Source organism: Ammospiza caudacuta, chromosome 2 (genome assembly GCF_027887145.1).
Source record: "Ammospiza caudacuta isolate bAmmCau1 chromosome 2, bAmmCau1.pri, whole genome shotgun sequence".
In the NCBI taxonomy this organism is placed as follows: domain Eukaryota; kingdom Metazoa; phylum Chordata; class Aves; order Passeriformes; family Passerellidae; genus Ammospiza; species Ammospiza caudacuta.
In genome coordinates this window covers 1,394,384-1,412,232 of record NC_080594.1, presented here as the reverse complement: position 1 = coordinate 1,412,232, position 17,849 = coordinate 1,394,384, and the positions used below count along the sequence as shown (strand labels likewise).

Below are 17,849 nucleotides of genomic sequence, written 5' to 3'. Positions count from 1 at the left end.
TTTATGACAGCTGAAGGTGGAGAGATGAGTTTTACTCATTTAATGAAATAAAAAAAAAAAAACCACACAGCCAGAATTTTGCTGTTGCTGAGGAAACTTCCATTTTCCTTTCACCCTGTGACAATCAGGTGCCTTGAACTTCAGTCTGCTCTTTGTGATGGGAGAATTTCTGAGCTCAACCTTTTAAAGCCTCAACATCCCAGCAAGTTCCTAAAGGAGGAAGTGTGACATCAGCCTTCAGCTCCCCAGCACGGGTAAAAAAAGCTGCACTTAGCAAACTGGAACAGACCCTGAGCCAGGGAGAGGAGCCTAAAGGGCTGGTGGGAAGCGCTCATGAATATTTATGAGTGTCTGGTGCAGAGCAGCGGGAAGGGAAGCACGCAGCGGAGCGAACCGGCTCGATGTAACAGGGAATAACAAGGAACGACACCTACCCAGCAGATGAACACACAGAGCTGCTCCGGGGATGGCTGGCATCATCTGCAGCTCGGCCCCACGGGCTGCAGGAACGGGATACAAAGGAACGAGCCAGGCCCTTTGCACAGGAGCACCACTTGAAACTCTGGGCATGTGAAAAAAGCTGCCTCATCCTGCATTTCTCTTATTTGTCATACCCAGACAGAGGGTAGAACTTAGTTTTTGGTGTAACTCTTAGCAAAATCATCTGCTGTATTCATTACAGCCCCAGGAAAACAGGGAAGTGCAGCTCCTCAAGGCTCGGGGCAATGTCCTCAAAGAGCAGCAGAGCTGTTTGTCACCCAGGAGAGGGACACTGACACCCAGCCCTGTTTGTCACCCAGGAGAGGGACACTGACACCCAGCCCTGTTTGTCACCCAGGACAGGGACAGTGAGACCCAGCCCTGTTTGTCACCCAGGAGAGGGACACTGACACCCAGCCCTGTTTGTCACCCAGGAGAGGGACACTGACACCCAAACCTGTTTGTCACCCAGGACAGGGACACTGACACCCAGCCCTGTTTGTCACCCAGGAGAGGGACACTGACACCCAGCCCTGTTTGTCACCCAGGACAGGGACACTGAGACCCAGCCCTGTTTGTCACCCAGGACAGGGACACTGAGACCCAGCCCTGTTTGTCACCCAGGACAGGGACACTGAGACCCAGCCCTGTTTGTCACCCAGGAGAGGGACACTGACACCCAGCCCTGTTTGTCACCCAGGACAGGGACACTGACACCCAGCCCTGTTTGTCACCCAGGACAGGGACACTGACACCCAGCCCTGTTTGTCACCCAGGACAGGGACACTGAGACCCAGCCCTGTTTGTCACCCAGGAGAGGGACACTGACACCCAGCCCTGTTTGTCACCCAGGACAGGGACACTGACACCCAGCCCTTCTCCCAGGCCACCACCAAAGGCTCATCTGCAATGGCCTCTACAAGAAATTCATAATACTCATTTCAAGCCATGCCAAAAATGAAGTTTCACACACATTTGGGATCCTGTTTAAAGACCTGCCCTTGCTGCTGAGAAGCAAATACGACACAGAATTTTGTTGCCACCCAGTAGCCATCAGAGCAAAGGGGTTTCAGTCCCAGTCAATCTCTCTGGGCAATAATCCATGGAAACAAGAGTTTTCATGCCTGCCCCTGCCTGTCAGGCATTTCCATCATGTACAAAAAGGGACCAATTACTCCCTTATCTACAACAACCAGTAATAAAATGATTAACACTTCAGTAACTACCTTATAAAAAAGATGCCTATGAAAATATGTGTTAGCCTGAAAAGCTCATTAATTCTCATTCATTCTTCTCTTTGGGCACCTCAGAGCACACTCACAGGGTTCTTTTCCACAATAATTCATCACAGACAGAAGGAAATGGAGGCTGATGCACTTTTCTCACCTAGAAAGTGCTTTTTTCCCAGGGTGTTGCTGACAGCAGTGCCCAGCAGGGCCTGTAACCCCACTCCCCAACTTTTCAGTCAAATTCAATCCAAGGCAGAAATCAAAGATTTATTTATTTTCTTTCTTCCCAAGAGATGCTTTTCAAAATCTACCAGTTCAAAGCTGGTTTATGTCTTAAATTTGAAGCTCTCAGCCTTGCTTTAGATTAGACATACATCTGGATAGAGACAAGCACTTGGGATTAAATCTAGCTGAACATCTCTCTGTAACTTATAACTGCAGAGCTAGTTAAAGTTATTAAAAAACCTGCTCTCTTCTCCCTTAAATGAGAACATTTTCATTTTATTCCTAATCCTGCAGCATACATGTATAGTTCCTGCTGTACACTGCTGCAGTTTGCTTTAAAGATTTGGCAAAAGAGTTCCCACAGAACGGGATGGGTTGGAAAAGACCTTTAAAGGTCATCCTGTCCAAGCTCCCTGTTGGCATCTTCATTCCAAACAGCTCAGGTGGAACTTCCCTTCCTCAAGGGAACCCCAAGAGTACCTCTGCCAGTGCAAGAGATGTGAGCAGGATCCTTCCTTTTACACAGCCATTCCCACCATGTAAAAACCCAGGAGGGTTTTACAGCTGGCAGCTCCACATTGAAGGACAAGCAGAAAAAAGCCTGCCCTGCCCCTGATCCAAGCATTCAGTGCCATATGGATGCATTTTATGCAGTCCCCAGGCATTTTAAAACCAGCCAGAGAGGCAAAGAATTGTCACTTGTGTTTAAAGCTCAGCAGTAGCTAAAGGGAAAAGGAAGAGGCAGAAGAGAGTATTTTGTATTATCCATCTTTTTCTGAGGCAACACCAGCCTGTTAGCTGTGTGCAGGCAATTTAGAATCCTTTAGAATTTCTTGAGGGAGATGCCAGTTAGTTTTAGCTGGTATCTGTATTTCTCAGAAATAAACTGAGGCACAAGTTAAGACTGATCATCACTGGTCCCAAGGCAGAAGGCACAGCCTGGACACATAAAACTGGGAAAGGTTCCTCTTAGCATTTTGGGATGTGAAAGGATCACACAGATGAATAAAAATGTGTGGAGACTCATTACAAGTTGAATGACAAACTGAGAACTCCTTCCCACTAAGCAAATCCTAATCAGCACTGGCAGAGTTGATAAAAGTAGAACAATATCCCTGATTATTAACGCACAGGCAAGACTTCCTTTGGGATCTGCACCAAGCCTTGTGACAGGGACAAAAATACCCAGTGATAAATAGCTTCATTAATTCTTGTGGGTTTTGTCAGTAATTAGCTTGACTCTTCCTCCCAAAATGGGAAATAAATGAAAGAGCACAAGGCAAACAAATCTTGTTCTGTTTGCTCAGTCACAGCCACAAAGAAATGAAACAGTAAAAAGGGGTCAGCCTCTGGTTCTGACTCAAAATCACACCCTGGAGTTCTTTTAAACAATGAAAAGTTTTCACATAAAATTGGGGGTGTTTTTTACCATCCCACTGTAAAAAAGGATAGACAAGAGTCAACCCTGAACAGGGTTGGAATAGATCTATTAAATATAACAATTCAATTACTCTGTCAGTATAGTAAAATATGGAAATGCTACCTCCTAAGCACAGCTACAAAAATTCATTTTAAAACCTACACCTTATGTTCTAGAGATGAAACCTCTTGTTTGCTTTGCTGCAGAGGAACCCCAAGCCAAGCCTGTAACAACCAATGCTATTTTGACAGTCTGAAAGGTTTCTGAAAGCAACAGAGCCAAAAGGAGTGGCACAAGTGGAAGACCTCCAGGCAATCCCAGCTCTCCTCCCCCAGGATAAGTGACACAATGCCACGGGAGGAGCCAGACTCCCAGTTTGCTGCTGCAGGAACAGCTGCCATCTCTCATGTTCAGAGTGCTGAGCCTCCCATCGCTTCACACAGAAGGGGCAAATATTCTGATTAAATATGGCTGAAGTCAAGTCCTGCCCATTTCTGAAATGCTTGGTGGGTTTTCTACATTTAGTTTAGGTTAAACTGGTGTGGAAACCAGAAACCATCTTCAACTTCCAATGGCCAGGCAAAGCAAGAGGTTCGGCTTGGAGGAGGAGCCTTGGAATCCTGTGAAGAGCTGAAACCCAAATGCTGCCATGGGGGAAATGAAACATGAACACCTGGAACTGCAGGGAACAGCAGGAAGGGAATCCCACAGCGCCAGTTGCTGCACTGTGTGGTAAACGTGGCTTCATTCACATCAGAGAGAACAACCCAAGATAAAGCAACCAGAAGATCAAGATTTGGAGGAGTTGTGCAGATAAGGAAAACAAAAGAACAGGGAGGCACAAGAATTTTGCCCAAGCTGTAGGGGATGAGACAAAGCACCTAAAGGAAAGGCCCCAACAATTCTCACTCCTAAGGGGTGCAGGACAAGTGTGACAAAAGCATGGAAAAGCCAAAAGACATCTCCAGCTGTGTCCCATGCTATGTCACAGCATCAGGGCACAAAGCTTGGCCCCTTGCAGTGGATAGATAAGATTTACGCTACAGTGGCTGGGAGGGAAATCCACACTAGGATGCCTCTCACTTCCACGGGGATGAGTTTGACCAGAGAACAGGAATTGTGGGGGATACACTCATGTTCTCATGGATATCACTTGGCTCATTAACTAAAGGGTACTCACAGGCCACCTTTACATTTCAAAGGCTTCTCTGCAGTCTCTCATTTGCCAGGAATGCAAAAAAACTTCAAAATTTACAGACTCACGAGAATTTTTTTTCACCACAGCCTGAGGACTTGGCTTTGCTTCTTATCTTACATAGTTAAGGTTTTTAAAATAGCTTCCAATGAGGCTTCAAATAGTCTCCAAAGGATTTTATCTTTACTGCTCACAAAAAGCCTCAGGACTCTCAGCTTGGTAACACAAGGCAGCACTTGGAAATATTGTGAAGCACATGCCAGGGACCTTCTGACCAGGTGAGGATGACTGTGGAGCTGAGGAAGAAGGAAGATTTAGTAGCCCAGAAGTCCATGTGACCACAGTCTACCCAGAATTGCTCAGGAGCAAGGCGCAGTGAGTGGAGGAATGCCAGGGGGACCTGATCAACAGCTCAGCTGGCAAGTGCAGCACAAACTGGAAAGAGGAGCACATTCCATGCAGGAGATGTCACTGGGAAGCTACTCCTGCATCTCAGAAATTATTTTTCTAAATATGATGAACAGCAGCAGTTCTTGCTAAGTCACCTCTTTTGGACTCCTCACTCTGGTTTTAAACACTGGGTTTCACCCTGGGAAGACAAATTACAAACCTGGACTGGATCCTATCCCCAGCATTTAGTTAGGTGATATTTCTAAGCACATTTCTGTGAGAAAAGAAGCACATCTAATAGCATATTTGTGAAGCAGAGGACTTGGGGGATGACTGGGGAAAGGAAGGAGGAACAGTGACAGATCCTGGCTAGTGACACCCTGGCGGGTGACATTTCCTCCTTCCCAAAACAGCCTGCTCATTATTGCTCCAATAATCCCAACAGCACCACTCCAGATAAACTCAGCACCATCTCAGCAACTCAATTTCTGGACAAGGCATGGATGCTGGATTGCAGTGTTTGGGTTGAAATTTCAGAACAACTCAACTTTATCCCAGGTCATTCAAGTTTTGCTTGAAGCACAATGAGACAAATTAAATTATTTTAGAGACACATCCAAAAAAATCTATTCCATTCACTTCTCACACAAAAATTTCACCTATCAAGTTTCAGAGCCTAATGCTGAAGTTTTATTACTGTCATGCAAAGACGGCTCAATACTCTTTATATATGACGGCAGTTAAAGCCCATGGGGATGAAATCACTTTTTGAAGCTGCATCCAGGTTCTATCATTCCAACTTTCCATTAAAAACCAGTGCAGGACTGAGCAAAAACCCACCAGGAGACTTTCTGTAATTAAACATTTGTAAGATCCAATTTTTACATCCCCGTATTTTATTTTTAAATACCTAATTATCTGCTTGTAAAAGGCCTGAAAGAAATAAAATGCTACATATGGAGAAGCAACAAAAGTAATTAAGCCACTCTGGACAGACATTACCTTGGAGGGGTGGGGAGTGGCTCTGGAAAGCACAAATCACATGGGCAAAAGGGGAAGGAGCCAAGAGCTCTTCCATCACCTGAAGCATGATGGTTCCCTTGAACTGATTTCCAAATTTACAGCCACTTCAAGTCCTCAATTTAAGTCAGAGACTAAATGCTACCAAGCCATTTTGGAAAGAAGCAGCAGACAATGAAAACAATTACGAAATTCTGGTTTAGATACCTTTAACACAGAATTTGTTCCCATAACAAACAATATTCACAGGCAGTTTAGACAGAAATCTGCATAAAAACCCTCAAACAGAACACTTCCCAAAAGTAACTTCTGTTAAATAAACTGCAAATGATAGGCTAATGCTTCATCCAATATGGAAACACTCCTGATTCCTCAGAGTTCTATTCCTGAGGCAGCAGGGAGCAGCCACCTGAGGATGCATTTCTGAAGGGAAACATTCCCTGCTCTGAGCACTGAGCATTATCCCCAGGCAGGCTACACCAGCAGGTGCCAGCATCCAGCTGAGGAAATCCAGGCACTGCTTCCCTGGCCAAATGGAGCCCTTGGAACAAGCTCCAGCTCCCTCCCCAAAGATGTTTTGCCCTTGAAAGCACAACAAGCACTGCTAAGTCAGCCATTTCCAGCGAGGAATTAGAGAAGTTTCAGGAGACCTATTAAAATGCAAGGGATTACCATCCCCTTCCCTTCCCTCCATCCTTTAACTCAGTTAAATTTTGCCTAATGTTTCCCCAGCACCATTATCCCAGTGGCAAAACAAGCAAATGCTTCCTCTCCTGACTCCCTACACTGCCACAAAGAAATTTCTGCTCTCTCATACTGTGTGACAATTTTCCTGCTGGGGGAAGGAGAAAAGAAGAAGGAAAAGAACAGAAGGGGATGAGAGCTGCATATAGCCATCTCCTGAGCGATTCCATCTGATTCCCACAGCCGACCATCTCCTGGGAGCACTGGAAGGATCAGGAGCTGTTCTCTGCTCTTTCCACACAGGAGGTGCAGAACAGCTTCCACAGGAGCTCCTCAAACTCATTCCCCAGGCAGACACACAGGCAAGGGTTTCTTCAGAAGCAACTTTGGACAAGATGCTAATATAATCCTGATTTAAGGTGAATGCAGCTGGCTTATGAGGATTCAGCTTGCAAGGAAAGGAGTGCCTGGAGTAGCCTCAGTAAGCACAGCTCTCCTGCAAACATCTGCTGATGTGAGCTGGCAGGGATGGCTGTGGAGAACACCTGGGGACTGCTGTGACAATAACCAGGGACACACAGGGGTCTGTGCACGTGATGGAACTGCCCTGGCAGGCAGAGGGCAAACAGCTGGGGTCAAACACAGCACAGGGACACCACAGAGTGGGCAGGGCAGCACAGAACCCCGGGCTTTGGGACCAAAAACACCCCAACCACAATTTGGTTTTAGCAACAGAAACCCAAAGGGTGTACAACTGTGGGATCTCAGCACCTCAGGATGGAGGTGCAGAGAGGCCGAGACCACCCTTGGGGGGCTCGGGAGTCCTGGAATGTTGCCAGAAGTGTCTGGTGGCTGGACTTTGATCCTGCACAGGAGACGACACCTGTATGAGGACTGGGAAGGTTTCACTGGGTGAATGGTGAAGGGATAAGTTAGTTAAAGTGTAAAACACAAGGTTTAGGATTTTGGTACAGGGGGGTCTAAAGAAGTAAGATGGAGGAATTGGGGTGTGTCCTGTTCTTCTTCTTCTTCTTGGCCTCCATCTTCTGTGGTGATGGTGGCACTTTGGGATTGGTCATTACTAAAAGTGCACCGGTTAATAAGGGTAGAAGGTATTGGGGAAAAATGATAAATATTGTACACGTAACTTCGGGTATAAAGATAAGTGACCGCCCCGGGGGCTCGCAGTGTGCCCATGGCTGGCTTGCTGTGCAGACCTCTGTCGGGCTGAAAGAAAATCTTTTAGATAAACAATTAATAAACACCAAGACCGAGACAAGATCAGAAGTCTCTCCTCGTCCTTTGAAGCGTCGGCTCTTCAAGGCCATCCCTGGGCCTTTCCAGGCCACCTAAACAGCAGAAACAGAAAACCTTACAAGTGGCGTCCCTGGACCTAAACAGCCTAAAACAGCAGCAGAAAACTTAGAAGCCTAAACAGCCGAGAAACCGAGCAAGTGGCATTCCCTGAGCTATCACCAGGACATAAATCAGCCGAGCAAAGAGAAAAGAGAAACGCCGAAAATCTACAAGCAGCGTCCCTGAAATATCTCAGGACGTAAATCAGCAGCGAAAAGAAAAACATGGAAATCTACATACAACTGAGAGCAGCACAGCTGAAGGAGCTACGGGCTCTGGGCTGCTCAGACACCTGTATGGGGCCAGCAGCACAATCCTACAATCCCTGGCATTAAGGGCTCAGGGAAGGATATCCTGACACCACACTGTCCCTTCCTCCTTCACACCTCCCGATCCTGAGCTGCCCCAGCTCCTCTCCTGGGAACTGGGGCAGGATGGAGGCCAGCAGGCATTCCATGCTCCTGCTGACTGCACTGCAAATTAACAGCTCCAAGTTAAAGGATGTTAAACCATTACATCAATTCCCAACTCTTCAGTGGGAAACTCTTCCTCCAAAATCTTCCCCTCTTCCTCTAACTTACTCCAAACTGAGACACTGACCTCTCCATATGGAGCTGACAATGAATTCGTTCCTTCCCAGCTGTGCTTCACAAATGCCTTGGGAAGAGCCACAGAGCCTGAAGGCTCTGCAAACCCAATGTCTGATATTCATCTGCTATCATATTTCCAAAGTCCTGTACCTTCTCAGATATATTTCTTGGGGGCAGTTCTTCACAGCACAGACTCCTTCTTCTTCCTCTGCTTGTTGGTCAGGGCTCCCTCCAGGCTGTCCCTGCCTGGCCAAGCCCAGCCCCTTTTATCCCAGTTACCTGCACTGGCCACAGCTGCAGCCCAAGGAAGGACATCACAGCTGCAGCCCATCTAGAACAACAAGGGCTCATCAGGGCAAGGCCTAGACACAGATATCCAAGCACAATATTTCCCCCTTTTCTTTTACTTACAGATATTCAAGTACTATATCCATCTGAAATTAAAAATAGCTAGCCTTTAAAAGGCAGAAATTTGGTTGCAAGTAGTAAAGGGAACAAGTGCTGCTTGTGTTTTATTCTGATGTCTTCTAGATGAATGGATATTCCAGAAGGAATTGAAGGATTCAACTACAGAAAAAAAGGAAGTGTTTATATGAGAAACTGGGTTTGGAGCAGAAGATCCTTCGGACAAGAATTATCTACACTCCACCTGGGATACAGTATCTTGAAATAAATACTCTCCTCCAGCAGTATTTTCCAGAAGAACAATTCCTCCATATTAAGGACACATAATAGTTGAGTTCCTATTTAATTGTAATATTGATTCTCTAAGAATTGTATCTGACTTGAGCAATTCCTTGTATAAATGAGCACAGAAAATACTTTGGGGTCTTCAGGCTACCCAAAACCAGCTTTTAAGTGTTAGCTCTAAACTCAAGTCCTTAGGCAAGCAGCTGAGAAGCACCAAATCCAGGGAAAAGCACGGAGCTGCTCTTAAAAACATCTCCTGTAGGACACTTCTTCCCCCCCTCCAGTTTGCAAGAGGTAAAGCTAAAAAAGCCTTTGCTCTTGCTGGGATCTGGAAGCAGGCAGGCAAACCCAGATCTCCAATCTCTGCCATGCAAGGCTTGCACAGACCAAACAACCAAATTTAAACTATCAGCCACACAATCCCCCAGGGACATGTTTCTCTAGATGGCAGGATTTACTGGAAGCAGAGCGTAGTAATTCACACAAGGCTCCTTTTGAGTTTCCTAAATCTCTCTTGCATTTTTAAGCAAAAATGTAGAATTTCTAAACCCAAGGAATTTATTTGTAACTGTGAATTACTCACTGTGACAGTACAGAGTCCACCAAGCCTAGAAACAGAGGCAACCTATGGACCCTTTGCATTTCACCAGAGAGGGGGAAATATTTTAACATCAAGATTGGAAAAGCTTTTTTCACTGGGAAAAGCTCTTTTCAAGTCTGCTGTTGCACAACAGCATCCAAATAAAGAGGTCAATTTTATGGGACACAAGTGTTTGATCTCCCTACTGTTCATGCAGTGTCAGGGGAAAAAAAAAAAACACCATCCTCTTCTTCAAGTCACATTGTGGTTTAAGAGCAACCAGAAATAAAAATAAAAAAGTGGAAGAGAATTATGGTCATGATTGTACAGTGGTGGAGAAAACTGATGACTGCCCAGTGAAAAAAAAGCAAAGATAATTCAGCTAGGGCAGACAAATGGGAAGCTGGAAGAACAGAAAGAGTAGGAACATAATTATGATTTGAATACATAAATATTTAATATTAAGGGGCAGCTGGAAAAGCTGAGAAGAAATTACAAGAAGTGGTGAGTAAGCCCAGCAGTGAGAGACTGGAATAGACCAACCCTGTGAAATCCTCTTGGTAAAGCATTCCAAGGTCAGGGAAAAAAAGGAAACAAACAAAAAAGGTTGGGATTTCCTTGTGATGATACTCCAGCCGTCTTCAGCCATCAGCCCCTCTTCCAGCTGTGTCCAGCTGCTGCTGAAGGATTCACCTCTGGCTTTACCCCAGTCAGTGGTACCAGCCCAGCTTGAGGAGAGCCATCCTGGGTTTGAAGTGGACACAAGTGACTTTGCAGCCATTTTGAGTGAGCCAAGGACAAAACACCCAAAAGCTGCTCCAGAATCAAGTAAGGGGAAGGGGAAAAAAATAATGAGGTGCTAGAGACAAGACAAAGAAGGGAGCAAGTCTCTAGCATGAATACTTGCCTACTGTTGTGAAGAAAGTCAGAAAGGAGCCAGAACTTCCTTCTCCATCTTCTCCACCACTCAGACACCCACTGCATGACTCCATCACCCAGCCAGTTCAGATTTCTCTACCAAGCCTTCCTTCCATCAGGCCACTCAAAAAACCCTCCAGTCACTGACACCAGGAGTTCTCACAGCCAATGCTGTACCAGCAGAGGAGGACAGGAATGAGTATTTTCACCTTCCAGAAAAGGCAACATCTCCATTAAAAAAGGAAGCTGCAGAGAAACACTGCTGCGCTCACATTAACCCAGTGCTGCCTGCCCACTCCTGTGGGGCTCCAGAGCCTCTGCAGGACTGGAGCCCAGCTGTTATCTTGTTGTATTCCATATTTCTAGAGTCCCACACTGTCACAATCATATTTCTAGAGTCCCATACCTTCTCAGTGATATTCCTTGGGGGCAGTTCTTCACAGCTCAGACACCTTCTTCCTACGCCTGTTGCAGCCCCCCCAGCCAGGGCTCCCTCCAGGCTGTCCCTGCCTGGCCAAGCCCAGCCCCTTTTATCCCAGTTACCTTCACTGGCCACAGCTGCAGCCCAGTGAAGGACATCACAGCTGCAGCCCATCAAGAGCAACCGGGGCTCATCAGGGCAAGGCCGAGACACAGATATTCAAATACAATACAGATACTCAAATACAATACAGATATTCAAATACAATACAGATATTCAAATACAATACAGATATTTTACTGGGACTCCTACTACAGAGTCCCAACCTGTTAAAAAGAACTCTCTTTTCCCAACTCCAGCAGCAGCTACCTAAAGCCCACACTGGCAGGGATCTCACCAATCCTGCATCAGGCACTGCTTGGAGCTTTGCCAGGGATGCTGCACCCTCCATGGGCCCCTCTCCTTTCCAGTTTTAATCCCCCTTCTCTTTGTGTTGCAGATATCAAGAACATGATGAAAATTAACTTGCTGTAACTCAAACCTAGACAGGGGCATGGGCAGGAAGCACAGCAGGAAGCCTTTAGTGGAATGGAATAAACTGGCCCCTGCATTAATTACAGAAATGCTGGAGTGGGTCGGTTTTTTCTGCAGCAATCGCTGATTGCTCCTGAAGAAGCAAAGCATTAAAGGAAAGTCACTTAGCAGGATAAATGGCACTCCTCTGTATGGTGCAAATGTTAATAGTACAGAGGTTTAAAGGGTCACAATTCAAGACAGAGAAAAGACCAACTCAAAGTTAAGACATTTTCTCATTAGCAGGTTTAGCTGCCCCTTCCTGCTTCTGCCTGAAGACAAAATACTGCTCATCAATATTGCTCCATAACTCTTTCAATTCTGGGCAAATATGCTTCAGAGTTAAGGCAAAGCCTTAATTCTGTGTGTTGGTAACACCTACACATGTCTGGATGAGAGAACACCACGAGCCTGAGAATCTCAGAATAGCTGGGTGCCATCTCCAGGGGATGCTGGCAGCTGCTCAGGGCACGGAGACTGCTCCAAGGGAGCCCCAAAATCCCTGCTCCATGGGGGACAGGCAGGGACAGTGCTCCAAGGGAGCCCCAAAATCCCTGCTCCATGGGGGACAGGCACAGACACTGCTCCAAGGGAGCCCCAAAATCCCTGCTCCATGGGGGACAGGCAGGGACAGTGCTCCAAGGGAGCCCCAAAATCCCTGCTCCATGGGGGACAGGCACAGACACTGCTCCAAGGCAGCCCCAAAATCCCTGCTCCATGGGGGACAGGCACAGAGACTGCTCCAAGGGAGCCCCAAAATCCCTGCTCCATGGGGGACAGGCACAGACACTGCTCCAAGGGAGCCCCAAAATCCCTGCTCCATGGGGGACAGGCACAGACACTGCTCCAAGGCAGCCCCAAAATCCCTGCTCCATGGGGGACAGGCACAGACACTGCTCCAAGGGAGCCCCAAAATCCCTGCTCCATGGGGGACAGGCACAGACACTGCTCCAAGGGAGCCCCAAAATCCCTGCTCCATGGGGGACAGGCAGGGACAGTGCTCCAAGGGAGCCCCAAAATCCCTGCTCCATGGGGGACAGGCACAGACACTGCTCCAAGGGAGCCCCAAAATCCCTGCTCCATGGGGGACAGGCACAGACACTGCTCCAAGGCAGCCCCAAAATCCCTGCTCCATGGGGGACAGGCACAGAGACTGCTCCAAGGGAGCCCCAAAATCCCTCCTTGCTCAAACAGCAGCAGCTGCCATGGTGACATCAGCACATGTCCATCCTGGTTTAGAGGTCCAGCAGAATGGAAATGCAAACCAGGATAAAAACCAGGCAAGTTACACCCTGACTCTAAGAAGTCAAATGAATTAAATGCAGCATTGTGCTGGACAGCTGAATAAGAATTTCCTTCCCAAAACTCCTCTTTGCCAGACCCAACAGGAGGCAGCCAGAAGCAAGCAAGGGGCCTGACAACTCAGAGCTCACCCCGAATTTATTTACATTCAGTTTCACACAATATTTGCTTCCCAGATTGTCTTTTTTTGCGATGCACTAGGCTTCATTTGGGTAAGAGTTAAATTGTACTGAAACACACAAAAAAGTCTTTTTTCTGGTTAATATCACTCAAATATTCCAGAACATGCTTTGAACATAAAAGGAAAATGTCTGACATAAAATAATTGATGGAATTGTTCACTGTCCCTGGGCCTTTCATAATATTAAGAGCCAGAAGAGTTCGGTTTATGCTGAGGGGAAAACAAAGAATTCATTTAGCTCGTCAACTTCTGTGAGCTCAGTAAATAAATCAAGCAAAGAGACCTGAAAATTTTGACTTTCACTGCAAGTCCACATTTTGCTGCTGTTTGTTTGCCAAGACACACATTTTTCATTTAAACTGCTTCCATAAATAATTTATATGAACGTGTCAAACCCATCACCATTTTGATGACATCTGTTAATTTTCAAAGCAGTGCTTGTAGGTTGGAAAAGACCTCCAAGATCATCAAGTCCTTGATCACCCCATGATCCCAGAGGTCTTTTCCCTGCTCCAAACTGGCAGAGATGGATCAGCATTTCCACACCTGTTCAGAAACACCCGTGTATCACAAGGTTACTGTTCTTACAGGCCTCACAGGTAAATTCTGGAGGTTGACTTGAAAAGTCTGATGGTGTTCATGTTGAGGCAGAAATGTGTGGGTTTTCCTGAGCCACGTTTCAAAGCACTGAAGGGTTTAGCTGGCTTGTTTTGCTTGGTTGGCTTGTGGTTTTATAACCATTAGTGTGCACAACAGGTACTTGTGCACGCATGAGAACAACTAAATGCCTTGAAACATCTGGACTAAATTAGCAGGTAACTAAAAGGCAGCTCTTTCCTCACAGACTGATTGCAGAAGACAGATTTTTAACCATCACTGAAGCTGAGAAAAATGGCTGTGGGCTCTGGTAATTCCCAAATGCCACATCATCTGCTAAGGTGGGCTCAGATGAGCTTCCCTGCCTTTGTTTCTCCATTAGTCCCACTTCCAGCTCCAGCAAAAGCTTTGAGGCATCTGCTCTGCAGAGCCTGGCTCCCGTGCCAGGTACCACCAGCACCCCAAGGGCTGCAGATAGAAAATCCATTATGGCACATCAAGGGAAAAGATGATCATTTTCCTTCCAACTCACAGATTATTTCTGAGATGCAGAGAGAGAAAAGCACAGCAGAGTTCAGCAAGGCACAGCTACTCCTCCTTTCAAGAACAGACACAGCTCCTTCAGAGGATTCCACAAATAGCCAGGGATCAAAAGGCACCGTGAGAACAGGCACCACAAAACACTGAAGTCTTTTTCTCTGTGCTCCTTCCCCACGTTGCTGTAGAGAGGGATTTTTCAGCGATGGAGAAGAAGAGAAATGGTGGAGCTCAAGATCTTGAAGGATCAGACACCAAGCACACTGCACTGTGAAAGAATCCCAGAACAGTTTGGGTGGGAAGGGACCTGTCACCAATGCAGATGTTCAACAGGGCTGATCCCATGGCCGAGCCCTGAGGAACACAGGTGAAAACTGAGGCCAAGGAAGTCACTGAGCGCCTCAGCCTTCTCCTGGGGTAACCAGGTCTCCTGTGCCCTTCTGGAGAGACCCCACACTTTTCCTTTATTGCCACAGAAGCTTTTCTTGCTGCCCCTGATGACTGGCCAGGTTTAGTTCTATCAGGGCTTTGGGTTTCCTAACCTGATCTCTGGCTGCTCAGACAATTTCTGTGCAACCTGCCCCCACTTCCACCCTCCCAGGCTTCTATTCTGCGTTTGAGCTTCTCCAGGAGTTCCTTGTTCATCCATGCAGCCCTCCTGGTGTTCCTGCCTGACTCCCCCTTTCTTGGGATGCACTGCTGATGTTCCACTTCCAGATGTGAAGCCCAAGTTTAGAGACTCATGGAAAATTCAGAGAGTCCAAAGAGAACCCCAAATATCTGAAGGCCCAGCCACAGGAAAACCACAGGGTTGGGAAATTACCCGGAGGGGAGGGGAAAAGCCTTTAAACCACCAGTGCCACAAGGTAACAGCCCTCTGGAGCTTGTGAAACTGAGAATCCCTTAAAACAAGGCAGTTTTAGGCAGCACAGGGAGGAGCGTGTGCCTGCTGTGAGCAGTGCCACAGCAGCCCCATGTCACACACAGAGCACCTGCAGCTCCCCAGTTATCTAATGAGCCACATCACACTGCTCAGCAGTGCCTGTACCAACAGCGTTATGCAACAGAACAGCTCATTAGTGCTTTCCAAACTGTTATATCTCCAAAGTTATTACACTGCACTTATCACTGCGTTTCAATATTAAAAATCTCAGCTCCTGATTTAAAAAAACCCAAATGCAACTGGTTCTAATTTCCTTCAAGAGCTTCTGCAGAAATGCTGGCACAGAGAGACAGCTGGGAGTTCTTGTGCTTTCTGCACACGTTGGTGCCCTTCAGACCTGCTTGCCAATGAAAGCTGCAGCAGAAACTCACGTGACAAACAAATATTTCTGTTGCAGTGCCCCAGCATTCACTTCTGCCCACTCAATCAAAAAAAATCCATTTATTAACAAGTAGAGGTGTTCCTATGCAGAGCAGAACCAAGGAGGTTATTAATATTTGAATATGTGTCATATTTATTGCGAGCCACCCCAATGTAGGTGAAGCGTCCACTCCCTGACGTGACCCAGAAATCAGAATTCCTTAAACTTGAGGTATTAGGACTGATGAAAACCACCTGATAAAACCAGATCAAAGGCAGTAAGAAACATACTTCCTCACACACAATAGCTCTATCTAATCCCTCAGCACTGAGAGCTCTCCCTGCCTTTTTAGCAAAGATTAGCATATTTAAAACTGCTAAACTCTGTATAATCTTCAATCATTGAGAAAAGTAATTCAATTAAGGAGAGTGCTGGTGAAGTTGCCTTCTCCTAGCCAGCCAATGCCGTATCCCTGTAGAAGTTAATAAAAACAGGGATGGGAGGAGAGGAGAGGATTCTTCTGGCTGGGCAGGGATGATGCTGCAGGCTCGTGATGCACCCCCAGCACACGCAGCAAGTCCCCAGCTGGGCCTGGGAGGGGCGTGGGGGACACAGGCCCCAGGGACAAGGAGATCTGGGGGACTGAGGAGCAGGGAAAATCAGCATCTTAGCAGGGGAAAGAGCACCTGCAGTGGTGCTGAAGGGCACGAGGCAGAGGCACTGCAGTCCGTGCGAACGCTGAGGATACGGCACCGAACTCCCACAACATGGCTGAGGAGAGGAGAGCAACCCTCACACTGCATCCATGGGCAATCCCACCCTCACACGGAAATAAAACACCCAGGGATGCTTCTAGACCTGCCACGGAAGGGCCGCAAAGGCTGCCCAGCAAGGAGCTGCAGCTCAGATTTCCTCAGCCATGAGACACTCGTCTATTGGCGAGGCCGTGTACAGCCAGCACAGCTCTGGATGCTGAGGCAGCTAATGGCCATCACAGCCCTTTGTACCATTTCATTTGTCATCCTGAAGGCCCTGGATGTAAGTGGAGGCAGAGCCCTCAGCCTGCCACCAGCAGCCAGAGCATATCTCTAATTATGGCCTTCCAACAGGGCACAGAACCTTTCATCTGAACAGGAAGCAAATGCTGCAATCCAGCGCAACAGCTGTACAAAGATCTCCTGGGTTAGCAAAGCTGCTATGCTAAAAAACTTTTATTTCTGCATCTCCCTTAACCCTCCAGACAAAGAACAGCAAGGTGTGAGCACAGCCCACTCCAGCTCCCTTCCTGCAACACCAGATTCTCCCGCAGATTTCTCCAAACGTCACGAGGGCGTCTGTTCCTCCAGGACAGCTCCGCATCCTCCGGGCAGTTAAAGAAATAAAAAAATAAAAAGATTACAGGGAATGACATCATGACAGAGACCTGTGAAGAGCTTCGCTCCGGGAGGAAGGGCCGTGTCCCAGGGAGGCAGGCTCAGGGAGCCGTGCTGGAGCGTGCCCACGCTGCAGCACCCGCGGGATGCGCGGCCAGGAGCGAGCTGGCACCGAGTCAGCCCAGACAAAGGCAGGGGCAGGGCTGGAGCCCACCCTGCAGCTGCCAGCCCTGCCTGCGCTCCAGGCAGCTCCCGGGCAGCCCCCAGCCCCAGCCCCGGCAGCACAGGCACGGCTGGGACTGCTCGGCCAGGAGCATTTCGCTGGGCCGTACCCACAGAATCCCTCCTCTCCTCCCTGGGCTTGGTGCTGTGACTGGGAATTATTTAAAACCTTCCAGTATAAAAACACATTAGCTTTTAGCTGAGAGGGAAAAGAAAAAAATTCCTAGAGGAAGCAGATATCTGACATTATGTCTGCTAGAGCAGACAAGAAATCCACGTGTGAAGGAAGAGCTGCTGAGGTTTAAGGTCTGCACCGGGTGCCACAACCTTCCAAGGATGGATTTGAAAAGCCTCGTGATACTGAAGCTCAGAAATCATCACAGCCCTTTGTAAATATTTCAGATTCCTGTTATCAAATACCTGGGAAAAATACCAACAAAAAAACCCCCCAGCATTTTCTACACATGACCCTCATCCAAAATCCTCATAAAATGGCTGGCCAAATAACACCTTACCAAGCAGATCAGGTGACTTACCCAAAAAATAATAAATAATCAAGTTG

General features: G+C 47.2%; 1 protein-coding gene across 4 annotated transcripts in view; it reads right to left on the bottom strand.

Annotated features, from left to right (window-relative positions):
* The window catches only part of RAB6A (RAB6A, member RAS oncogene family), a 43,775-nt gene that overhangs the window by 24,306 nt on the left and 1,620 nt on the right, over positions 1–17,849 (bottom strand). Inside the window, exon 1 of one of the 4 annotated variants that reach the window (XM_058824849.1) lies at positions 11,184–11,245. The exons of 2 other annotated variants lie outside the window; for them this stretch is intronic. The gene's annotated coding sequence lies outside the window, so the exon portion shown is untranslated. Of the gene's footprint in view, positions 1–11,183; positions 11,246–17,849 lie in introns of those variants that run through there. One more of the 4 variants, XM_058824850.1, reaches the window with a different exon arrangement.